This window comes from Leptidea sinapis, chromosome 46, assembly GCF_905404315.1.
Source record: "Leptidea sinapis chromosome 46, ilLepSina1.1, whole genome shotgun sequence".
Lineage (NCBI taxonomy): Eukaryota > Metazoa > Arthropoda > Insecta > Lepidoptera > Pieridae > Leptidea > Leptidea sinapis.
The window spans coordinates 6,832,668-6,860,012 of NC_066310.1; the positions used below are offsets into that span (position 1 = coordinate 6,832,668).

Consider the following 27,345-nt stretch of genomic DNA (forward strand, 5'->3'; position numbering starts at 1 on the left):
CTTTTTCGAACCCTTCATGCGCAAAGAGTTTCAACAGACAACCACATTCTTATTGCTCGATGCGTGATATCTGTATGAATTAAAAAAAAAGAACATTTTAGTTTACGCGCGTTCCACACTACCAGAACGTCCCGCGTCGTAAAAAAAAGTAGGTAGGTAGGCTATTTTTCTTGTAAAAATTTGCGATTCAAGTTTTGACAGCACAACACCGGATATTTTAAACGCTGCAAAAGAACTTAATATTCAAGTGAATTTTAATAATTGCACCATACAAAATGGAAATTACTACTTAAAAAAAATATTTCATTAACACTTACTTTATTTGTATATCATCAATAATGGGTGATATTAGGTTACTTCTAGGACTAACTGTTTTAATGTTAGCAGTAAGCTAACTGTTTCAGAATCTTTCAGAGGATTCATATTCTGGGTGTAGATAAAGTATTGTATGCAACTGCTGAAAATTAGGTATTAAAACACTCATGTGATACTATTATCACCCACATTCGTGTCCTAATACCCCTTATTACACAACATAAATAACTATTATGCAATCTTATTACCTAGAATATAGTAAAACATTGATGACACCAGACAAAACACTTATAATATCCTTAAAAAAACACTCATAATCATACCCACATACTCACCCACACACATGTACGGATGCATTCATTCCCAATCACAGACAGTAAACATAATATGCATACTATTTTTTCTCACTTCGATCTATTGATTTTTAATCTGTTGTAGGTTATATTAAAGAATTTAAGATATTTTTTTGTTTTGCCTTTATAATACAAAGTTACTGCTGGCCGATGTTTTATATTATACTAGCTGACAGACACTGATTAATAAAAAGAAAAAATGATGCAAGAATTCGGGGATAATATAGTCTTAAAGCCATCGGAAATGTATTATCAAAGTTAGTGAGTTAAAATTAAAACAAAAACGAATTTCTCAATAATTTTATAATAAGTAGTAAGTAAAATGATAAGGATTAATATCGCATTTGTGATAAAAGCTTTTGCATTAACGCTTTATAATTGCAAATTTTTTAAAGCATTAAAATGAATATATTATGTTATCCTTAAGAGATGAGTAATATGACATAGCGGACTTTTCTCTAGAAGTATACAGGGTGGTTTTTTGAGAAGGGCGGTGATGGCCAATTCGGACAGTACAAGACTTAGTGGAAAGTCATGCTCTCGATTTATAAGAAACCAATAACTGCATATTTAGTTTAATATAATTTCTTGAACTTTTTACGAAAATCGACCCGAATGATTTTTCAAAAAAAAATCATCTGTATTATAGAACCAATGGACTCTGTTGCTGATAAGGATCAAACTTTGCATATACAGGATGTCCCAAAGTTATGGGACATGAAGGGAAAGTACCTTAAATATCGAAGATACGCTATTTTACAGAATGAAGACTTTATGTTATTTTTAAAAGTTAGTACTTCTGCATTCAAAGATATTCTGCATTCAAAAATTACTTGCCTCGTCTGGGAATCGAACCGACTTAAATGTAAAAAAAAACACCCCTACTCTTATGATGCCAATCGAAAGAATGGCCAAAAATAATAACTCTTCTTGTAACATAGTATTTTAAATACTATGTTACTTACTTAAGAAGAGTATGAGTAGAGAGAACACAGGCGTCACGTATGTATGTATGTATAGTTTCTACAATAATACACAAAAGCAATTTCATTAGTAGATTGTGTAGATAGCTTGTGGTGAAAGTAATTACTTACACGTTGGTTTGTTTTGAAGTGCTGTTCATTCGATGTAATTAATATTGACACTGCAGATGAAAATGATGTTATTTCTGACACAAGTCAATGACCTACAAACTAGACTCGCAATCGCCTATTAAAAGGTCGTCAAAAATGTCCGAGCGTCGTTGTATTTTTTTTTTTGAAAGTAAGGGACGAGACGAGCAGGACGTTCAGCTGATGGTAATTGATACGCCCTGCCCATTACAATTCAGTGCCGTTCAGGATTCTTGAAAAACACAATAATTCTGAGCGACACTACAATTGCGCTCGTCACCTTGAGACATAAGATGTTTAGTCTCATTTGCCCAGTCATTTCACTAGCTACGGCGCCCTTCAGACATTAACTCGTTGTATATGAATTAACTTATACAGATAACACTAAAGCATTCATCCAAATTAACGCCTTATTTCGTGGCAGTAATGTTCAAAGTCTTTTGTATACGCTCATGATAATTGATTTAGAGTTTGATTATGCTGCGAAAGAGACGCACGCGAACACTAGGCAAGAACATTTTGGTTTAGCAATTGAAATGTAATTATTTAGCAAAATGATTAAAAACGTCAACATAATTACACAATTTTGTTAATTTAAAGGAGATACTAAGCTGAAATACGGCACCCCATCATTTATAAGTTTGTGTATGCTGTTATTTGGAAAGTTTTTCATTGAACATTGCGTGGCGTTATATTCAAAGCGCGGTTGAAACACAACTGAACGAAAAGTCTGTCTAATGAACGCGTAGGCATAGTATTGCTTCAGAAAATTTTTGAGCTTGGTTGTAGCGTCACAACGCTAGTTGTTTATTGATGTATGGTCACTTGTTGTTAGGTTACCCTGCTATCAATAAGTATTTATTTTATTTTATTTTTTTATGGAAAAGGAGAACAAACGAGCGTACAGATTATCTGGTGTTAAGTGATCACCGCCGCGCACATTCTCTTGCAACACCAGAGGAATCAAAGTAGCATTGGCGGCCTTTAAGAAAGGTGTACGCGCTTTTTTTGAAGTTACCCATGTATCGTCCCGGAAACACCGCATAAGGAAGCATTCATTCCACAGCTTTGTAGTACGTGGAAGAAAGCTCCTGAAAACCACACTGTGAAGGGCCGCCACACATCTAGATGGTGGGGATGATATCCTAACTTGTGGCGTGTCGTGCGAAGGTGGAATTCGATAGCAGGGCTCAGGTGAAGTGTTTTATGTCACCAAAAACTACTATGAGGCATTTTTAAACATATGAGATAGACCACAGTGGTGCCTTTTTTTGCCGTGTATCAATAATAATGTGCGAACATTATTGTGTTTTAGTTTGAAGGACGCCGTAGCTAGTGAAATTACTGGGCTAATGGAGACTTCACATCTTATGACTCAAAGTGACGAGCGCAACTATGATGCAATTCAGAACTTTGGGCTAAATCAAGAACTGAGTGTGACTGTGATCACCAATAATGACACAACAGTTCCAGTTCTTCCATGCTGGACATATGCATTCATTTTTAGGGTTCCGTAGCCAAATGGCAAAACGGAACCTTTATAGATGAAAATGAAAAATGAAAATGAAAAATATTTATTTCAGTAACAAAAATGGTACAAACATAATAGTGAATGTAACCTTCTATTAAGTGAGAAACACCTGGCCAAGCTCTTCCATATTATCCATCATCCAATTAAAATTAACAGTACCAAAAACTTGGGATCACAAATTAAGTCTAAAAATATAATGTAACAAAAGAAAAATATTATACAAACAGGATGTCTGTCTGTGTATGTGTGTGTGAATAGTATGTGTGTGTGTGTGTTTTTGTGTTTAGGTGTGCGTGTGTGTGTGTGTGTGATAGATTCGTCACGTCTGTCCGTCTGTCCGTGTACGTCACAGCCACTTTTTTCAAAAACTATAAGAACTACCACTGTTGAAACTTGGTAAATAGATGTATTCTGTTAACCGCATTAACATTTTCACACAAAAATAGAAAAAAATTTTGGGGTTATACTTAGAACTGACACTCATAATTTTTTTTCATCAAACCCATACGTTTGTAACTCATACATATATGGATAGGTCTTCAAAAATGATATTGAGGTTTTTAATATCATTTTTTTCGAAACTGAATAGCTTGCGCGAGACACACTTCCAAAGTGGTAAAATGTGTGACCAAATGCAAACTTCCACCGAATATTGGTTTGAACGAGATCTAGTATGTAGTTTTTTTTATACATATAAATGATGAGAGCTCATTTGCACTGTATGAATTAGAGCAAATATTTATTGCCTTTTCCATCTTAATAATTTAATATCATTATCCTTTCTATATAACTTTTATATTATGTTAATTGTTGCCTTCATGGGCGCGTCAGACTCGCACTTGGCCGATTTTTGTTATTTGTACGTGTGCGTAAATAAATGTTTTTCTTTCTTCCTAAAGAGGCAGGACATATCAAGGACCATGATATATAAATCTACCGAAGTCGCTGCCAATAACTGTTACAGCATACATCGATTTAGTCCCGATTATATCACACTGTGCCCGTCTTGGCATAAAGGAATCTAATGTATCTGTAATCGAGATTATAATTAAGTCTGCTAAATCACTTTGAGCATATACGCCTTAAAATAAACAACATTTTCAATAAAATCAAGCTATTACATTTGAAGTTAAAATCATTTTAGTTTCTGCATTGTTGAAATATTGCATGCGCCGCGAAAGGTCCGCGTGACGTCATAACAACATGCACCGCTCTGAGGCGCGCTCTTTTCATAATGAGTGAGTGAAGTGTAATGACGTCACAGCGGACAGCGACCCCACTCAAAACCCCACTCCGCAGCGTCTTACGTCATACAGAATTGAATATTTCGGAAACCATAATAAAATGTTGTATCCAAAATATTTTTACATTTTAATTTAGTTTTCAATAGGGCATGCTGTAAGGTACAAATTAGTTTGAGTACAATGCATTTTGCACGAATAGATATGTCATTGGCGAAAACTGCATAAATAGTTTTACTTTTGGTTTACATATAGACTTTTCTTCCGGTACGTGGTCGCCATTCCAGGACTTTACTGCACCAACGGCCATCTGTCCGTCGAACTATGTGCTCTGCCCACTGCCACTTCAGTTTCGCAATCATCTCTTCTCTCCTCATTTCTGATTCGATCTCTCAAGGAAAATCCGGGAATAGCTCTCTCCATTGCCCTCTGAGCGACCACGAGCTTTCTCATAAGGCCCATAGTACCGGAAGACGCAGTGTTGGTAGGCCCCTCACAAGATGGACCGACGATCTGGTCTTGATCGCCGGAATACGTCGGATGAGGGCAGCGCAGGACCGATCGTCGTGGAAATCTTTGGGGGAGGCCTTTGTCCAGCAGTGGACGTCTTCCGGCTGATGATGATGATGATGAAAGGCTTTTCTTTGGCAAATTAGAGAATCTCAATCGCGCCATAATTATTTAAATCAGCTAATTACCCTTAAAAGCTGCCAACCCTTCATATTTCTCATACAAATGCTTGCACGTATTTACGTTTTACCTTTTTACGCATCTTTCTTCCAAATTTTACTTGTTCACATATAGGTTTCTTTGAAGCAGAAACAATTATATTTATTCAGCATTAGATTATTTAAATATATACAGTTACTAGCTGACCCGGCAAACGTTGTTTTGCCATATAAAGTATAATTCACGCGATAGTTTTATAAGTAATAAAATATTGCCTATATTACAGCCTGTACATCATTTTGTTCTATTGTCAATAGTTTTTGCAGCGCACGCAAAAATAGGTTTTCGATTTTACACCTTGTGTTACAAAATAGCAATTTTATTACGGATCCCTAATTTTGAAAAAAAAAACATAGCCTATAGCCTTCCTCGATAAATGGACTACCCAACACTGAAAGAATCATTCAAATCGGACCAGTAGTACCAGAGATTAGCGCGTTCAAACAAACAAACAAACAAACAAACAAACACTGCAGCTTTATAATATTATATATACAGTTATTTCTTGTCGAAAACTATAACAAATTAAAATCTTAATTAATTACTTAGATAATTTATACGTCTAGGTTTTTATCGGTTAGATAACCAATAGAAACAGGCCAGGAATTTTAGTTTAGTCTGCGTGACAAGCTTGCCTGAATGACAAGAGCAACAATGTTACTACAAGTTACAATGACCTAATAAGTAATTAATCATAGATCATTTATACGTCTAGATAGACTATGACAGCTGTGAATACGTCGAAAAAAATTGAGTATAGAACTAACCTCTATTTTGAGCAATTTACGCACACTAACACAAAATGTCATGCAAATCGCAAGTGTAGGAGGTATTTTGTCACGCACACTAAACTAATATTCCTAGCATGATTTTATCATGATTTTTCCTGGATGAAGTTTTATGTAATTTCTGCACACTAGCTTTCGTTCAATGTTATTGTTTTCTCTTGCGTGTCGTCAACAGGTGGTATGCATGGGATAAAACAACAAACTTTTCGGCCATGTCATGACATTCATCAGATTGGCGCGCCAAGATGAAGCACACAAGCTGTAATTGAAGAAAACATAATTTTCTCCATACAAAAAATAATTCAATGTTTTTTTTTCTTAAATTAATGTATCTCAGGAAAACTATATTAGTAGTGGTGTTTGTAATAGTTTCAGCAGTCTACTAAAAAAAATCTGTTCGATTCCTTCACCTTCAAATTGACCTCACCTTAAGTCCAAGATTTCGTGATATGGAACCAGTGTGTGGAGTAAAGGAATGACCCTAATAAGCGTAGGCCCCGTTCTAATTTACCAGACAGTCAGTTGTTTTTCTCATGATGTCTGTGCTAGTTTTTGAAATATATTTTTCACAGTTTCATTGGTAAACATCACATACTATTATTTCGCTGAAAGAACATTAACCGTTCCTTCAGACACAATACATGAGGCGCCGAGCGGTATAGTCTATGAGCTAGTTAAAAAGTATAGAGTTAAAATTGGAATCGAGTTACGGCCGTTTTCAATAAGGTATCCAGTTACGGACACATTGCTGTCACCGTTTAATGACAAGATCTTATCTTTCCATAGCTATGTCCAATATTGTTATAGTACAATGCTTTATGTCGATACATTATTGATGTAAGTAAGCGTAAAAGGACAGATTTGTCTCTAGTAAGTTAAACTAACGATTGATAGGTTATTGAAAACTGCCGTTTGACACCTAATTCTTAGATAGTTTATACGTTTAGATAGAGTCTCTTGCTGTTAGACAATCGATACAAACAGGCCAGGAATATTAGTTTAGTATGTGTGACAAGCTACGTCTTACATTCGCGATTTATATGACACTTTGTGTGTGAATTTTTATAATAAGAATAATAATATTGACACACTTTTTATACACATTATCTTGCCCCATAGCCTAGACATAGCCAACATTAATAAATACAAACATACATAAATACATATACACATGACTGGGAAACAAACATTCATATTCATCATATAAATGTTTGCACCTACCGGGATTCGAACCCAGGACTTCTAGATTAGTAGGCAGGTTTACTAACCACTGTGCTATAGGGGTAGTCAAATTACTCAATATAGAGGCTAATTCTCAATTTTTTTCGACTTTTAACAGCTGTCATAGTCTATCTAGACGTATAAATGATCAAAGACCTGATACGACAAATTTGATATTGACACTACTGTAGTGATTGTTCTGTTATTTTACACAGGCTTTGTGTGTAAATATGAGAGGTTATAATATTTTTTTTTATTATTGAATATAGTTTTATTAAATGATAATTTTTACTACATTAGATAATAATATGTATTGTAGATATGCCTTGTTATGTCGTGAATGTGTGTGTGTGTTTTTAAAATAAGAAACCAGAGAAGAGGATACGATAAAGAAACCAAATCTGTTGCGTTGTAATGATACAGAATTTTCTGTTAATAGACTGAGTGGTAGTGATCGCAGGTAACGTATCTAGTTAACTTACTTATCGGTAAAATAAGTAATAAAATTACATTACATTCCTGTCACACATGCAACAGCGTAGAAAATATAAAACTTAACTGTTATCTATAACTTATTACATACATGATGTTTTTCTTTTTATGAAAATAAGGCACAAGACGAGCAGGACGTTCCACTGATGGTAATTGATACGCTCTGCTCATTACAATGCAGTGCCGCTCAGGATTCTTGAAAAACCCCAAAAATTCTGAAGGGCACTACAACTGCGCTCGTCACCTTGAGACATAAGATGTTAAGTCTCATTTGCCCAGTAATTTCACTAGCTACGTTACCCTTCAGACCAAAACACAGTAATGCTTACACATTACTGCTTCACGGCAGAAATAGGTGCCGTTGTGGTACCCATAATCTAGCCGGCATTCTGTGCAAAAAGCCTCCCACTGGTAAATGTATATATCATATACTGATTAAATTGTAGAATCTAGCCATGATAAATTAACTCGTATACCTAGCCTAACAATCAACTCCATCACAACTAATTCAATAAAATTTGATTAGATTTTTTATATTTTCATTATATTAGATACTTACATTAAAAAGTTTTATAGCTCTTCAGCTACAATCACCTGTTGATTTCTGGCTCCAATCCAAAATCTACACAACATAGTTTGCATATCTGATTGAATCGCGTTCATCTGTCCAAACGGTAAATTTTGTTTATTTTAAATAACAATGGCTGGTGTATTTCGGGACGCATTAACCAACAATATATGGTTTGTTTAACGAATCATAATTGCAATACGTCATAATATATTATTTTATTAATATACGAGTTTTACTATATTTACCAGCACCCTGCTATATGATAAAGACTACTATTTAATAAACTCAATACCAATAGGTATTCTAATACGTTTCCTAGCTCCTAAGCTAGCTTAACCTGTTGATTGCTGGCTCGCGTCCAAAATTTTCCCAACAGCGTATGAATATAAGTTTTAAATCTGTTCATTTGTCCAAGCGGAGTTTCAGCCTAATTTATTTTATATAATAATGGGAGTTGTAATCTGTGATGTTGTTTTACTAAATGTCGGCTAATTTAATTCAAAATAGCATGTCAAATCACTTGTTGAAAGTCATAAATTACCACCCATTTCAAAGAGTATGCCTCAGACCTGATAAGAACGGGCGCAACAAACTCAGCGGGCTTTTTTTTCATAAAAAATATGGTTACAAAGTAATATCGTACAATTAAACTTATTATTTAATAGCCTGGTCGCGCCATTCCCAATGTGATTATAAAGAAAGTCATTTATGTTATAGGAACCTTTACCACACAAACGGTTTTAAACAATTCTTTTGAGTATCGTAATACATTTGTTTTGAACATTTTAAATATTTGTGACTACCACGGTAGATTTAAATGTGACAAGTTTTTTTTTAATTTAAAAAAAATACTGCAATTCGCATGATCTGTGGGTCAGAAAAGAAAAATCTCTTGCATCTGTTATAGCCAAAGATTGATGACCCCTGAGCGTACGCGCGTTTCTCAATACCGTGTATAGAAACACGTCATCAAGTACCTAATAATTTTCACCTCCTGTAGACATAATACTTACTTCTTAGACAATGTATTCCTTTAGAAAGAGCCCCTTGTTGCTAGACAACCGCTGATCAGAAAGAACAATTGTTTTATTTCCTGCCAATTCTTCTCGAGCTTGGATTGAAAAGTATTGTTATAAACCTACTTGAATAAAAATATTTTCATTTGAGTTTACTCCAACTCAATAAAAAAATCTTTAAAAGCACACTATTTTACGTGATAAATGTTATGTTATAACACATAAATAATGCTGACAGTACCTAAACACAATTTATTGCATTTCAACGAACATGTGTGTGACCTTATTTTACGATTGATTTCGTAAAATTACATTTCACGTGAAAACTGGATCGCATCAAACCGCGTTAGTTGCCAATGAACTGATATTTTTCATATGTTATTCGTGAATTACTTTCCGTTATTGTTTATCGCAAAACGTATTTAGTATTGCAATTAAGTTATGTGATTACGACACGGTTAAACGCGTGGAATTTAATAAACATTATATACTGTTATATTGGACGAGGCAAATGAGAAAGAGGCTCATGTTATGGGAAATGGTTAGGCAACCGTCAGGAGCCAAGAGATGGTTATAATAATAAAAAAGACGTGTGGCACTCGGGGACTGCCGCGGTAAAGCTATTGCGTAGCATTTTTTATCAACTTATGCAATTATAATATTTTTTTTATTTTATTTATGCAGTATTTTTTTTGGTAAAATTAATTTAAGAAAAAAGCAAACGGGAAGTGAGTAAAATTTTACTTGCAAGATTTGATTATAGACAGACAACGTGACAGATGAGACTAAATAAAAACGCTTGTCATAATAATTAAAATTAAAAAAACTTATTAAAAAAAAATAAAGAAATTAAAAAAAATCAAGTCGTACCCCAGGCTCGAAACTGGGACCTTCTGCACAAAAAGCGTGTAACCGCTGTTCCACGGCAACTGTAATGACCGTGGCGAAATATCTATATAGATCTAGTAAGTAAGTGTTAGGTTATTTTCGTTACGGAATTTCTGGATTCGGCCTCCACGCTCAAGGCCCGCGATAGAAGCTATGCAATAGCTTAATAATAAGCATTTATTAATTGCAACAATCTTCGAATACATAATATTATCTCAAGACTACGCGTGTAATATAAAATAATATATAATATATGTTATTGGGAGCCCAGAGTGAGGTATATGACTCCTCGCGCTTTCTCCATGTATCCCTCTTCTGTGCTTTACCTCTACATTCTTTTCCTGCCGTTTTTATTATTTCATCAACCCATCTGTTTCTTGGGCGGCCTCTTTTTCTTTTGCCAGATAGTCCTTCCCAAATTGTCGTTTCAACTGATCAGCTTTTCCCATGAATGAAGATGGTTACCGGCCTTTAAATTGAGAGTATGCCTTAAGCTTGAAGATCCCTAAGTCGTATGGTTTTGGGCAATCTGCAGCTGGTAATTGATTCAACAAAGTGGCTGTGCGTGGCAATAAGTTCCTTGCAAAACGCATGGTTGCAGAATCCCAGACGTCAACATGATGTGGGTGGAACTTTCCATTTAGCCGTGATATCTGTTGGTAGAATTCAGCTGCTGGTATCAACCTGGACAACTTTTCTGATGTAGAGAGATCCCACATCTCTACGAAATTAAATTCATACATAAAAATGTATCAATCATATTATCAATATTATCAATAAAAATTGATAATAGGGTGTGACATCATCATTTATTGAAAGTAAAATACTCCCGAGAGTCAGAAACGCCAAAGAACCAAGCCGAGCAGATATGAATTGATCGTCGATGATTCTAATTAGTTAATGAGTTTGCGATTGCGAAAAATATTGCCCAAAAGTTTAATGACAACTAATGTAGAGAGATTAACTGAAAGATGGTTGCCGTAAAATTTAAATATAACATTAAAACGCGTTTTTCCGGAGATGAGACTAGATCAGTTCGCTCCCAAAAATCCTCGAAAAGTAGTTGAAATCTTGTAGTACTTCTTACTTGATTTCACATGCAAGCCGTAGGTTTCCTGCCACATCTTCCCATAAAAACACAACCTTTCCGAACTGATGAACGTAGAAATTTAAATGTTAAATCACTTTACCTTAAATAAATTATTTTGACTAGGTTTCTTTAAGGTCCATAAGACTTCTCGGACGCCACCGAACGCCACCCAACCAGATGGTATGTCTGATATTTCAATTGGTGGCGTCCGGTACGATTGAATAAGACAGGAGGAATCATACTGAACTTGGTCATCAGGATAAGCCTCTAATGTTTGAAAGGATCATAGGCTAAGGAATGCCATTTCTTGTACAACATACGTGCACGTAAATCATTGGTTGTTTAATCTTATCATTTTATTGGTTAATCAGTTTTTTAGTTTTTAAATCGCTAGATTTTCGCCCCACCTCAAAACGCGCCCGCCTGTGATAGGATTCCTACATTGATACACCTTTGAATAGTTTAACACGACACATATCTGTTATTTTCTACTATAAAAGAAAAACTGACTGCATATTTGCGTCTCTCTTATCTATTCTAAATAGTTAGACCTTTGTTTGGTTATTGAAAACTGGTGCTATATAAAAATCAACAGGTAATCTTCACACGTCCATATAAAACACAAAAACCTACGTCACAGTATAACAATGTTGTAAATCAGCTCACGTCACAAGAAACAGAAGTGTACCGACAGTGATAATTTGATCGCACCGTTACCAAATACAACATTCAGTGACGTCAATACCGGGCCGTGTTGCCAGTTTCTAGGTGAAAACAAATATGTTGACGTATTGAAACACGCTTTGTTTGAGAAACTTGAGTTGCCTGATTTAACTCAATACGATAATTTTGCTCTCAGAGTTACACTAGTAAATTTAAGGGCTTTATCTGTACATACAAGACCGGACAACGTTCTATATAATATATCTTCATAATAGAAGATTAATTATTTATTAGAGATTCTTGCTACTTTAGTGTCCATGACAGCTACGTCTTACACTCTTGATACGTTAGTCACTTAGTTTTAGTGTGCGTGCGTTGCTGAAAATAGAGGGTAACAGTTCGTCGCTATTTTATTCGGCGTGTTTACAGCTGTCTCAGTCAATTATCTGAGATGGAGGTATTGTTAATTGTTTCATTACGTACAACGCCTTGTATAGGTACAATTAATTAAACTGAAACTGTATAAATCAATTTTTTATTTTATGTTGTTCCATAACGGACATAGGATATATTATGTACTGCTGTCATACAAAATGTTACGGATTCTTTTTTCCAAGCCACATAGATGCCAATTTTGGAAAATCTCCGGCTATGCCTTAAAAGTAATTCAAAGATATTAGAAAGACTTTGAAATAAAAATACTCTGAGGAGTTCAGAGAGCAATGGAGCTCGGAGTTTCCCTGCGAGATCGAATCCGAAATGAGGAGAAAAAGAGAACCAAAGTTACCGACAAAGTCCAAATGATTGCGAAACTGATGTGGCAGTGGGCACATAGTTTGACGGACATATGGCCGTTGGGGCAGTGAAATTCTCGAATGGTGACCACATACCGGAAGACGCAGTGTTGGTAAGACAAGATGGAACGACGATCTGGTCAAGATCGCCGGAATACTTTGGATGAGGGCAGCGCAGGACCATACGTCATGGAAATCTTTGGGGGAGGCCTTTGTCCAGCAGTGGACGTCTTCCGGCTGATGATGAGGAGTTGTTCTCTCTAAACCTCTGTTCCGCTTGTCTCTACAAGATAAGACCACTACACAGAATAATTACTGAAGACTTCTGCATACCACAGGCTCAATAAATCATCAGATATAGTTTGTGCCGTGAAAAGGATGAAACACCGTCTCATATCCGAAGCGAATGAAGAATACTACTTACCTTTAAATGACCGTATCCTATGAACTCCTAGTACATGACATCGACACACTGATTTGAATTTATTTATACATATGTTTCTAACATAACATTAATAAGTGATAATAATATACAAAACTTGAGAAAGTTAAACTACATAAACTAATTATTCTTATATTATATAAGAAAGTTAAAATTTTATAAATACAAAAAATAATGATAAAAGTAAAATTAGCAAAGTAAAATACGAATTTAAAACAATGTGATCGACTTTTAAATGACTGGTGACGAGCTGGACGAGCACAAAATATGAATAAAATTAAAATTACTATTATATGTATGAGCTATATATATTGTGAACACAAATTCATTCAAATTCTTATATTTTAAAGCAAAATAGGATTTTAAATATCTTATTGAAAATAATATAATTCAGTCCTGCGACGAAGGGTTGCGAGAAACTCAGCAGGCTTTTTTTTTGTAATTAAAATTTCGTTACAATAAAATTTATCAATTGGATAGCCCGAGGCGGCCACCCCATTTCAAAGTGTGGTAAAATTAGGAAAGTCGTTTATTCATAACATATTGGTTTCATACATTTTCTGTGATCATGTTGTGAGATCATATACATAGCTCAACAAAGGACTTACTAACTCTACTTAACCGAGTAGTACGCATAACAGTTTTTATTTATGATGTTAACACTATGATTATCGATGTTGAAACTTAAATTCGCTAATGTCCACTAAATGACCTATGTTCATACATAACATCATCAACAGTACGTTGAGAGTTAACAGGTAATATGTTAATTTCCTCAAAGTATTCTCTGATTCTCCAGGAAATTGGTATGGTATTTATATCGGCTGCATAATGGTTGCCCATAACAATATAGGGACCATAGGACATAATTCTTTAAAAATTTGTTAACTAGGCGCGTCTGATCTCCTTCAGTTTATTATCTTCAATATCGGGGCTCTATTGAAATTTAGATTCAAGAGTAGCCTTGCAATGTAGCAGATTCGATCACTTCTTCGTTTAAAATAACACTCGCATTCTTAACATTTGACGCGGCATATTATATTTATGTGGTTTCTTTTCACTTTGAATTTGAGTAAAGTGTTGCCCACAAACAATACTATCTTGTGTATTTACAAGACTATATAGATAATTAGTGTAAATAAGGAAGATGAACGGTCCAAGAATATACCCTTGTGGTATCCAAATACTGTGAGTAGCCCCAGGACATCTTCTACCCCTCACATACTTTCTGAATTCTATTGTTTAAATATAACATCAGAAGATCGAGCTCAGGTCCTTTTATAAAATAGTAAATTAACTCAATCTTATATAAATCCACAGTAACCAGTAGCGATCGCTTACATATGTTGTGATCATTCAATACTCCACACGCGCTAACATCAGTTGAATGACTGAATTGTTTACAATGTATAATAGGTATTAGGAGTCCACTGAACTATAAGGCCGATGGGATATGAAGTCCAAATGGTATTAATTAAAACCTCCACACACCCAAAGATTTTATTAGCTACATAGAAGCAGTGTCTGTGAATATGCTGAAGCATGAAAGGCCAGTATTAGCTATAACTATTTCCATTATTTAAGAATAAAGAACATATTCCTCTGTAACAAGAATACGGCTTGCACTCGAAAAAAAAATTATCAATCCGAGGCTAATAATACGAAATCTACGTTTCTGTTCTATATTCTTTAGTATCAAAATTTACATAATATATAATCGCGTTAAAATTACTCTGGCAAATATTGCTATGACTGAGCCGAATTTACTCGATCTAGGCCCGACTTCACTAACACTTAATTTACAGTATAACTTTATTCTGTAGATTTATTCGATGGTTAACTTCAACTTCGTTTCAATAACGATGAACGAATTAATTGAATGAATGTGTAATGCACTCATGTAAAATACATAGTTTGACGTATACTCTGCGCAGTAGCGCTATGTATTTATTAATTTGTTCGGATAATACGTTTACTTGACAGTTGACAGTGATCTCGTATTTCAGTATATTATCATAAGATACATAATAGTTTTAAGGGTAAATGTATACACTTCTAAGATAAAGTCCCAGCCACTGTTCAGGCATTATCTATATATAAATTTAAATGTTTTATAAAAAAATGGCTGTGTCGTAAATCCTATTACTCCACTGCTGAATATCTAAATGATCGGACAGCCTGGGACTAGATTATGATTTCTTTATAGCGATAGAAATGACTGTACAATATTGTATATTTTTATTGAAAAGAGCGCAAAAAAAGAATGCTGGGAGAGTTTCTTGTACCGCTTCATCTCTTGTTTCCGAAGCGGTAGTAGTATCTAGTAATTATTAGAAATGCCATCAAAAAGAATTCTAAAGGAATCAATTTTGAGAAAATAAATGCCTTTTATGCCTTTTTATGCCTTTATACAGGTTTAATGTTGGTCATGTTGGTGAAACTTAAAATGGGCTTACTCATGAGTTATTAACTACTTATTCCGTATAATTATTAATAAGATTTATACGAGATTGGTGAAATCAGTCCCTAGCATGACATCTCAGCGTGTCCTAAGTAGTTTTCAGTACAAAAACAATTTTTAATAAAACAGTGACATTTATCACAACGTGCGTTCAACCAAACATCTTATTAAATTTAACACAAACAGTTGTTCATAAAGTAATCATAAATTCATAAACAAATCACTCATTTCACGATATTGCAAACTGTATGTTATATATTCGATGAATTTCAGGAAAGACCTTGTTTATAAAGGCATTTTGGCGCGGAAGATTCCGACAATTGAATTTATACCAAAACACCTGGCATGACGGTTGATATTTGTACGCTTACGTTTTCGGTGGCGTTCTCGTTACGGCTTTTAGCGGTTGATAATCTGAGCGAAGAAAATTGATTTCAAGAAACAAAATACAAATACTTTAAAGATGCTTGTTGAATACAATTTCTTGTGTGGCATTTACATACAAATGTACAGTAATATTAAAAGAATGATATTTAATGTTTGTTTTTAATTCTTATTCGCGTATTATTATATTATGGAAGATAATTTATACGTGGAGATATAGCCTCTGGCTGTTAGGCAACGCATGAATACAGGCCAGGATCAATACTTTAGTCTGCGGTGCTGAAAATAGAGGCTAACAGTTACCCAAATGTTTTGAGTTTTCTATAGTGTTAATTCCGCCAAATTGTCTTTTAAACAATTCGACACGTCTTTCGCCTCTACACGAGGCATCCTCAGAACATGTTGACTCGCCAAAATCTGGCAACAGACTGGCTAACAGTTACCACTATTTTTGAAGTGCAAACTTCTTTAGCGGCGTCGAGCACTTTTCTTGGCAAGGTTATAAAATGTTAAACTCGCGTCAGGACACGTGGCCTGATCGAAAATTCGTAAGACAGACGTTGATATTAAGAATGAAAGATTTATTTATAGATGAAAGTCCGACAAACCATGTTAACAAAATTAGGTAAACTAATCTATATGTCGCAGGGAATTGATTAAAACAGTTATTTGGTCATTGATATGCGGGTTGCGTTAAAATAACAATATGATTTTATCACTTCTCGAAAAAAATTAAGTGAATCGACCAAATGCCAGAGTTGGTTCCGTGAAATGACAATAGGTGACGCAATTTATTATGTATTTTTAAAGTGGTAATCCTCACTTGTGGGATAAATTATACTAATTAAATTGTTTAGATTTGACAGAGCGACATCTCAAGTTCATTTTTCCTAATATACAAATATTGGGGTTGAGTAGGTTACAAATTGTAAAGAAGATCCTGTAGATGAAGCCACAGTCTGAGAGTTGAACAAAGCAAACAAGATTTTATGAGCGATATGTCACTCGAACTGTTGGCTCAGTGGAAGAGCCCTCGCACGGCACGCGGATTCCGCATCGTTAATTAATTTCCTTTTCAATTTTAATTTGTGACGCCAATCGAAGAACTTAGGATGTAAAAGCGAGCAAAGCGAGTTTCAGATTTGAGTCATACCCCGACTCGGACAGGTTAGATTAATATCTCCCCCACCACTCTCACACTCTCTATCTCTCTCTCCGGTGATTAAGTAGTAGGAACGCTACGAACCTAATAGCACAAAGAGTAGACGTAGGATAGGGTATCTATATAGAAACGTATGTTATCACATTCTCCTGCAGCCTAAAAAAATATACCCTATTCCTACATTACGTATCACGCCTTTCCAAAAGAACTCCAATAAGATAAAATAGGCGAATAACATTGAAATTACAACCATCTCATCTATAACAATCGGTCAGACTCGAAATCCGAGATCCACGCCAATTTGTCATTCTTGACGACAAAAGATTTTGACAGCCACTCATTGCAAAATTCATATTTTTCCGCAGTAATTACCGCGAATGGCGAACCATCAGTTCTGGTTTAACAAGCTTGTTTACTTGACAGACAACAATATTTTCTCTGTTGTTCGCTTCAAGGCTCGTAACACATTAAATAGAAATCAGAGGCGTATAAATATAGAACGGCCATTGTTTGAAACGGTTTGAAAACATCTAGTTTATTTATTTATTATTTGTTGTGAGTTTTTACGAAGGATATGAAAAATAATAGTCCATCAAAAAGTTACAATTTAAGGATCGAATGTTGCGTTTTTAGAGGACGCAATTTTATTTTCGGAACTTATGTGCGGTCCCCTTAGAAACTTAACCCCTATTTAGTGGGGCTGCAGCCCTTGTCCCCCGACCGCCCGCCCGTCGTGGAAAAAGGGGTGCAAACACCTTTTTCTCGATATCACGGAAACTATGCGTCCTAAAATAAATTCGTAACAAAATAATTTGTAGCAAATCGCTTTGCCTACTAATATGTTCAATAACTTTTTGCCCTTAACTTAAAATTTAAATAGTTATAAGCAAAAAAGTGGAAAATTTCTATAATAGTTTGCTTCTTTACTCTATAACTTTTTTTTTATACATTTTACAAAAAAAATGCCTTAGACCAATCTTGTGGATGGTATTTTAAGGAAAATTAAGGGGGACAAGGACGGCAACCCCACAAACTTGAGGTTAAGCTTCTATTGACCCCCCACACGTCCCAAAAATAAAATTGCGTCCTCTAAAAAATGCAAAGCTCTTGAACATTTCAACGGACTATAAATGAAATAGAAGTAATTAATTTAAACTGCCATAGTAAATTATTGTCATTAGAGACACTTTTTTAAGTTATAATAAATTTCTAACATCTATAATTCGACCTAGGGACAATCAATGATATCTGTGCAAGCAAGCAAGAAACCTCTTAGAATCACATAACGGCGTTCCTCAAGAGATGAGAATTTGAAATATTGTAATCTTTCCGGATATGATTTAAGTGCTGACCATTTCTTTCCTTGGAAAGCTAGACGAAACATGAAGCGTTTTTAAACTTTTTAGATTCTGTTTCCATAAGTTTCCAACAATATTCCAAAATGAATCGGACCAACGCATTAAAGATAGATTTCAGAGCTGTAATATTTAAAAAAAAATTGCATTTTCGCCATAAAGATCCCAGCAATCTGTAGTAGCTCAGTAAAAGAAACCAAATAAACCGTGTCCTCTTTTGTGATTATTTATAGAGACGTAATAAAATCGAATGGATTTTGAAGTTATTGATAATTGATTATGAAAAGTGGACCACGTAGGACAAGAACATCGAGTAAGGAAAAGAGTCAACGGTCGGTCAGGCTTCACAGACTGTGGCAAAACCCGGGCCAACTCACAATATACAATAGTGTAAAGGTGGGATTAGAAGATCATTTTTTATTATAAGCTTTTACCACCGAGTAGAACCATCTATTCGGAACTAAACTGCCAACAACTGATGAGGTTAAATAAAAAAATTAAAAGAAGTGCCGAAATTGATTTCTTTTGATGAATCATCACAATGGAACATTGACTGGAAGGTGTTAATGTAAACACTATCCGCCATATAGTCCTGATATTATATTTCCACCTACTTTTGTCTCTTCAGAACTCTTTAGGCAGTCTCAGGTGAACATCAAGACAGGGTTGTCAAACTAATCACATTTATTTAATACATGAGTCCCAAATTATCTACAACAACGGTATCATACTCGTATCACTACCTACAAGATAAAATTCATAAGAGGAAACTTTTTCCTCAATTATTTGTAACATATAGGCTCTTCTTGTTACTAATATGTGTCGATACATATACACATACGAAGCTAATATAAAGCGCAAATAAAATTAGAAAACAAAATTTTATGAACGATGCGGGACTCGGACCCAGAAGCTCTGGCGTTCCGTGCCAGTGAGCTAATCGTTCGAGTGACGCGTCGTCATAAGATCTTGTATGCTTTGTTCATCTCTCAGGTTGTGGCTTCATCTACAGGATCTACTTTACAGTTGATAACCTGCTCAACCCCAATATTTGCATATTAGGAAATTGACTTGAGATGTCGCTCTTGTAAATCTAAACAAATTATTATGTTTTTAAAGTGATAACTCTCACTTCTAGGACACAACCTGAGAGTTGAACAAAGCATACAAGATTTTATGACGATACGTCACTCGAATGGTTAGCTCAGTTGGCAGAGTACTGGCACGGAACGGAAGAGGCCGTGTATTCGAGTCCCGCATCGTTCATAAAATTTTATTTGTGTACAAATCCTAGAAGTGAGGGTTATCACTTTTAAAAACATAATAATTTAATATGAAGCGTATAATAAATAACCGATGAGAGTTTAATGTATCTCGGTATATTATGTCATATATCATAACTCTTCTCCTTTTTACAGCGCTTTTGCTTCAAGTGCAATTAATACTGCAATTAGGTTAATGATTAAAGAGGTTTATAGACTATAAAAGATAATAGTTTTACATTTAACCGACACTGCCATTAAATAAAAAGGCTTGCCGTTAAAAGGGACGCGTTTACTTTGAGATTCTAATTAGTGGAAATTCGTGCAAGTCTTTGAATGATACTTTCATATAAATTCGAAAATTGAAAATACAATGGTACGAGACCAAACCAGTGCCACCGCCACTTGTATAAACTCAATAAACTATTTTCTCAATTGTTTTACAAAATCTTCCAAAAATCGGGAAGCTCCATATGTCTGTCTATCTGTCATATACACTACTCCCTGAGCAAGTTCTGAACCTCATTTGCTTTATAAGATGGTTTATTTTGCATGGTCTTATAGCTTGTTCAATAGCTTTCTTATACATTCATTCAAATCATCATGATTATAAGCAATCTATTAATACACGTAAAAAATACGCATTGACAAGCCGCTGTGCGCGCGCCAAAATCGCGCCGATCTAAGGCAAACCGCGGCGCGGGGTACCTGCCTATTTCGGAAGGTAAAATTGATTTATTTATTTATTATGAAAAAAGTGACGAAACAGGAAAGACATTTACCTGATGTAAGTGATAAGTCTTGTCCATTACAATTTGCCCAGAAGTTTCACTAGATATTTTAATTGACAGACGAGCGTACGTACCTGATGTTAAGTTCCGTCCACATTTTCTTGCAACACCAGAGCAATCACAGGCGTTTTGCCGGCCTATTAGTAAAGATACCAATGGTAACACCACGCAAGGAAGCTCATACTTAGATTATGCATGGTAGAAAGTTCTATGAAAACCGCACTGTAATGCTATACGACATATGTCATTATATAAAATTTGTAGCGTGTAGTGCGAAGGTGGGATTCGGCTTGATGTTCTGAACACGCCAATTGATCTAGCCATTCACAGAAATTATCACGGGGAGTATTCCGAAGAGCTGTTTAATCTGATTCCTGCCGCCGAATTCCACCTTCGCACGACACGCCACAAGTTAGGTTATCATCCCTACCTGGATGTGTGGCGGTCTTCCACAGTGCGGTTTTCAAGGAGCTTTCTTCCTCGTACTACAACAATGTGGAATGAGCTTCCTTGTGCGGTGTTTCCGGGGCGATACGACATGGGTACCTTCAAAAAAAGTGCGTACACCTTCCTTAAAGGCCGGCAACGCTTCTGTGATTCCTCTGGTGTTGCAAGAGATTGTGGGCGGCGGTGATCACTTAACACCAGGTGACCCGTACGCTCGTTTGTCCTCCTATTCCATAAAAAAAACAGAACACTGGACAATTCAAGCATCGAGAAAGAAGCTCTGCGTTGCCTGTGTTCAAATGGTTCGAGCTAATACTGAGGTGCACCAGATAAGATTTGAGAGCATACTCAATAATATGTGGTCGGACCTGCGCTTTGTCCGCTTAGACCACTAGAAAGAATTTTTGAGGTATCGCTAAGATCTATTTATGACCACCAGTTCCTTCGAAGCCAATTTGGATTTGACTTTCAGCTGAATGCGGAGTTAACAATCGCGCGAGATTTCGAGACCTAGTATTCCGCGAGTAGTCGAGCCACTACGGGAATTGTTCTCGAAGAGCGAGAATACGACAATGAATGAATTTGAATTTGAATTTGAATAGAGGGTAAAGTTGTATTGTACTAGTTAATCATTCATAACAAACTATTGGGTTGAGAGCTTGAAAATTATTGTCAATTATGATATTGTTAATTATTTAATGGAGGACCCAAGTTGTTATTTACTGCTGTTTCTATTAAGTTGGACCCTTAATTTTATACGCTAACAGAGAGAAGTTAATTTTATAATTGTATTTCGTAGTTAGATTATTCGTTAAAGGTCTGTATTGAATTTAGCTGCGAAATTATTTGTCCTAAATATGATAATAAAGAGAAATGTGGGCAGACCGCATAAAAGGTGGACCGATGAGATTATGAGGATTGACGGAACTAACTGGCTCGAAAAAGAGAAACATAGAAAGGAATGGAGGAGGCCTTTACCCAACTGGGATCCATTTGAAAATTATGAAGACAGTGCTAGTAAAACTTACATAGTGCATGCATTATAATTTACTAACATAAAAGTTAATAATAAAATAATCATGTTTGTCGACTAACCGTACTAACATACTTACACTAAAATGTAGAAAATCAAATGGAAAATCATTAAAAGAGGCTTTATCATTATTATAATTATTATTTCGTAAAAAGTAATAAAATATACCGAAGAAATAGCTTAATGTGTTGTTCTAGCTTCTTCGGTCCAGGTTAGTTAAGTGATAAAATATCTTCGATTGCAGACTGACACATTTAAGTTTCATTTCATTTATGTATCTATTAACACACTGTTTAATTTTTGCCTGTCACAGATTGACTGTCCATCAGGATTTCTTTCTTCGTGATTGAAATTAAATATTTTCAGTGTGATTCAGTATTTTTACGATGTTTCATCGTATAAGAGCTATCTCATTAAGTTTATCAATTATTGATTGTTATGTTTTAATATTTCTTCATGTTTTTGAAGGGTTCAAGAGCAAAGTAAAGTCACTGACGCGATCAATGAAAATCGAATGGGACATCTGAAATGGCAGTGGCCAGGATGGCACAGCTTGGATCTTCAAATTGTGGGACAAAACAAGTACAGAAACTTCGGGCGGAAAGAGACATAGATGCAATGGAAGGATGACGTCAAGAAAACTGGATGGAAGTAGCGCGAAATCGAGTGAGGTCAACATGTTTTGGAAACGTATTTTACATTATATTTATAGAATGTTTTCTATGTGGCGCACTAAAATGTCAAACGATTCCACTTGTGGTAGTTTAAATGAAATAAAGAAGTTATTATACAAAAAAAATCCTTTAATAATAATGAGCGCAATAGATCAACCATTTTATTAGCTTATGAAAAAGTACTTATAACTTTAAATGTTACCAAAATAAAAGTACCCGATGACAGAATTGACCAGGCACCACTAGCAGTTCCCCTTCTTAAGCATGATGCATAGACTGGCCATCGCTTTCCACATATCTGACGATTCGCTAGATTAACCAAATAACAAAATATATGTGTAATATATATAGGTATTTAAATAAAAAAAAAGATTCTCTAGAGGATGGTCGTGAAAACAAATAAAAGATTAACTTCTGGAGGGAAGTTTATTCATTGAGAGAAAAGTTTATAGAAATTAATATTATGATAGTAGTACACTGCCAATACATATACGAGAATCTCATAAACAAATAAGCCAATTTAAAAAGAATAGTGATGAACCTAATGTATATATTCGAAACAAATATAAACTCGCAATTCCATCTACTACTCTCCGTAAAATTGCTAAATCTTTTAGAGTGGACTGTGTTATATTTTATAACAAACTCCCAAATGATATTAAAATATTACCAATTAAAAAATTTTTATCGTAAAAAATAAATAAAAATCTAAGGCCTATTATAATGTGAAAGATTATTTGAATGATAAAGATAGTTGGGATATTGTTATACTCATTTGAATGCTATTGTAACTTTTGTACTTCATCCTGACTTATAAAGTTTTACAGTGGGTAAAGATTGTTTTGAATTTGAATTTGAATAGTCGCAAACATATTTCTAAGACCTCTGGTATTGCAGATTTCATGGACAAGATATTTCGTTTTTCAAATTCAAATTCAAAATCCACTTCTCCATTCGACTCTTGCCACGAAAGTCACTTATTGATATTCTCTACACAAACTAATGCGTATCAAAATAATATTCAAGTGTACCCACGAATAGTCCTCCTGTTTTGCAATAACATACGACACCGTCAGTCGCATGCTAATTACACCGTCATGATCGGCAATCAAATGTGTATGTATAATATTATACGATAGCTGTTGCGAACGTCAAATTATTACACTTCCTTTGAAAAGCAAAACAATATAAGCTTATCATAAATTACATTTTGTAATAAAGAAAACGTAACCGCGAAAAATTTTACAACATTCAATATTAGATTTTTAACGTGTTCTCTGTAATCGTTGTTTTTATTAAAATAGATTAGAATACAATTATTGATAACCACCACTACACAATTATTAAATAACAAACCAGAATGAGTAATAAATTCTTAGAACAAATAACAAAACTTAAATAATACAATTTATTACTAAAAAAGAAAAAGTGGGTTCTTTGCGGCAGTGAATGTCACCAAATGGAGCTATCACAGTAATAACTGGCGTGGCGCCAATGATGCGCTGGTTTTCAGTAGCCCCAACGTTATTGATTCCTGGAGTAGCAGGATTGTGAGTAGTAGTTAGAGTTAGTATTAGAGTTTCACCTACTTTTATATAGTAGCTGACTAGACAAACATTGTCTGTAACTCTTACCATGATAGCAATGGTTGCTAAGCTTCGCAGATAATATGTAACTAATAGATACATTTTGGATTAAATTACCTCAAATCCGTTACATCGCGAAATTAGTAACTGTGCTAAATTTAAAGTTTATCGGGTATATAGGTGAAATGTCTTGATGATAAAAGCCTCTTATAGGATTACTAGCTGACCTGGCAGTCGTTGTTGTGTTCACGATAAAAAAAACACTAATAATTTGAAATCCAAACGAATTTCGTAAAATCCGTTCTCACCTGACCTCTACTCGAAAGGGATATTCCTACCAAATTTCAAGTTCTTATGGTCGTGGTGAGTCAATACATAGGTGGAAACCTCCTATTTATATTAATATATATAATAAAATATATATTAATAGAATATAGATTGATCTTGCTATGCCAAGACTAAAATTCGAAGAAGGAAAAGTCCTTAGCAAATATTGGTTTTCAATAAAGCAATATGGCAGTAATTGGTTGGAGTAATGATTTTAAGCAAAAAAAAATCAGCAGATACTCCAGACCTGGCAAAAACCATTAGAACGATTTTGTATCTCGTAGTTGGCTAGTCATATAGGTATCTTTTAGTTGTAAATGTGTAATATCATTATTCCCAACAAATTAGTTAAGACATAGAATATGTATTTTCATTTTCCTTCTTTTTACAGGGTCATATTGATTCATGCAGCTGCGTACGTACCTATATAAGAGGGGCCAAAAGGCCAAGAGGCTTACGTAGAAGAACCCCCTTTACTTAAGACTGCAACATGATGCTGGTCGAATTCCGTATTTTAACGTAATATCCGGTGGTGGAATTGGGCATTATAAACCCGATCGACGAGTTGACTTTTTTTAATTGCATACTGTGATAGAAAATATCATCCTACCCTCAATTTTATAGTTTTATTGCATCAATAAGAATGTAGACTCGCAATATTTAAACCTAAAATTTCTAAATATTATTGTGTTGAAATGACAAGATAAGAGACCAAGATATAAGGAGAATTTTATAAGATTCTGTTGCTGAAGAAGAGATCATTGGATCAGGAAGAAGACCAGAACAACGAAGATGATGAATATACGGGAAGAACACCACATTCACATGCAGGATCATCAAGATCATTAGGGTACTTATCAGGATAATCGGGATTACAATCAGGATGTCTGTCTTCCTCAAGTTCAAGTATGTCGCTGGGAAACACACATTTTTTTTTGTCTTTGGGCAATAAAGAATCTAGTTTTATCTGATACAATGCGTGGGTTGCTACCAAGAACTCCTTGATGAGTTTCGCCGAAGCCAGGAAACACACATTTTTTTAGTCTTTGGGCAAGAAAGAATCTCGTTTTATCCGAAAACAATGCGTGGGCTGCTAGTATCAACTCCTAGTAGGTCACCGAAGCCAAAAGAGTGTCAACGCAATATAAAATTAGTAAAATTAACATTTGGTATCTATTGTGTTTAAGTTAAAGTTCATCGATATTTTGCCGGTCCCTTTCGAGACTTTGCGTAACGCCATTTGCAGCCACGTGTTAATCTTGTCCTAAAAATAATTCATGGCAGATGAAACTATACATACTTACTGGAACGCTTGCTGTGTTTTTGTACCGACTTCTTTAGTATTCGTGAGACGAAACGCACGAACAGCGCACACTCACGATACGCTGGTACTACGAATTCGACCATTACACGTTTCTCCACTCTGCACTGTGTCATATGTGTGCGACGATTGTTGGCAACACGATGAGATGTGTGGCCAATGAATGTAACAAAAGATTTAAAAGCATTTATTTATTTTATTTATTTAAGGACAATGGAAAGGTTACTATTAATCGTTATTTACCTGTAGGAGGCTCCTTTGCACAGGATGCCGGCTAGATTATGGGTACATTGACTGGAAGGTGTTAATGTAAACACTATCCGCCATATAGTCCTGATATTATATTTCCACCTACTTTTGTCTCTTCAGAACTCTTTAGGCAGTCTCAGGTGAACATCAAGACAGGGTTGTCAAACTAATCACATTTATTTAATACATGAGTCCCAAATTATCTACAACAACGGTATCATACTCGTATCACTACCTACAAGATAAAATTCATAAGAGGAAACTTTTTCCTCAATTATTTGTAACATATAGGCTCTTCTTGTTACTAATATGTGTCGATACATATACACATACGAAGCTAATATAAAGCGCAAATAAAATTAGAAAACAAAATTTTATGAACGATGCGGGACTCGGACCCAGAAGCTCTGGCGTTCCGTGCCAGTGAGCTAATCGTTCGAGTGACGCGTCGTCATAAGATCTTGTATGCTTTGTTCATCTCTCAGGTTGTGGCTGTTGAAGCTATTGCTTAAATGTAAACGCAACCTAAAAGTTTATTTTGTCTGTGCTCAGTGTGACATATGTAATGTCAAATAGACGTCAGCCCTTTAAGTTCCTGTTCTCTGCTAATGGTCATTGGTAATGTACGTACTTGTCTTGTTTGTTATCGCTCATAGTATTAAAATCAAGTGTAATCTCATCGCAGTGTTTTTATTCCTATCATTTTTCCTAACATGGTAGCAGAGCGTGGTTGGGAGAATAGGAAAAAATATTTATTTCGGCGAGATTACGCGTACCAATTTTTCATCACGCACGCGTTACTTCGTTGCTTCGGTGAACAACATGGCGTCCCCGCTTGCACAAGGTATGGAGAAACTAAAAGGGGTAGAAAACTACTCCACTTGGAAGTTTACTATGCGCATGCTATTAATTCACGAGGAATTGTGGGACTTCGTTGAAACCAATAACGAAAGCGACAAAAATAAAGGTGAGAAAGCGTTGGCGAGGATCGCGCTCTCTGTGGCACCGACGGTAATACCGTACATCCGTTCTGCCAAAACCGCGTTT

The 27,345-nt window shown here is 35.2% G+C and overlaps 2 protein-coding genes across 3 annotated transcripts in view; both read right to left on the bottom strand.

The window, feature by feature from the left end:
- The window catches only part of LOC126977825 (high affinity cAMP-specific and IBMX-insensitive 3',5'-cyclic phosphodiesterase 8), a 276,616-nt gene that overhangs the window by 221,913 nt on the left and 27,358 nt on the right, over positions 1–27,345 (bottom strand). The gene's annotated exons all lie outside the window — the stretch shown is intronic.
- Positions 17,548–27,345, bottom strand: part of LOC126977843 (peptidyl-prolyl cis-trans isomerase FKBP8) — a 323,871-nt gene continuing 314,073 nt past the window's right edge. Inside the window, exon 8 of the mRNA XM_050826478.1 lies at positions 17,548–17,559. The gene's annotated coding sequence lies outside the window, so the exon portion shown is untranslated. The remainder of the gene's footprint in view (positions 17,560–27,345) is intronic.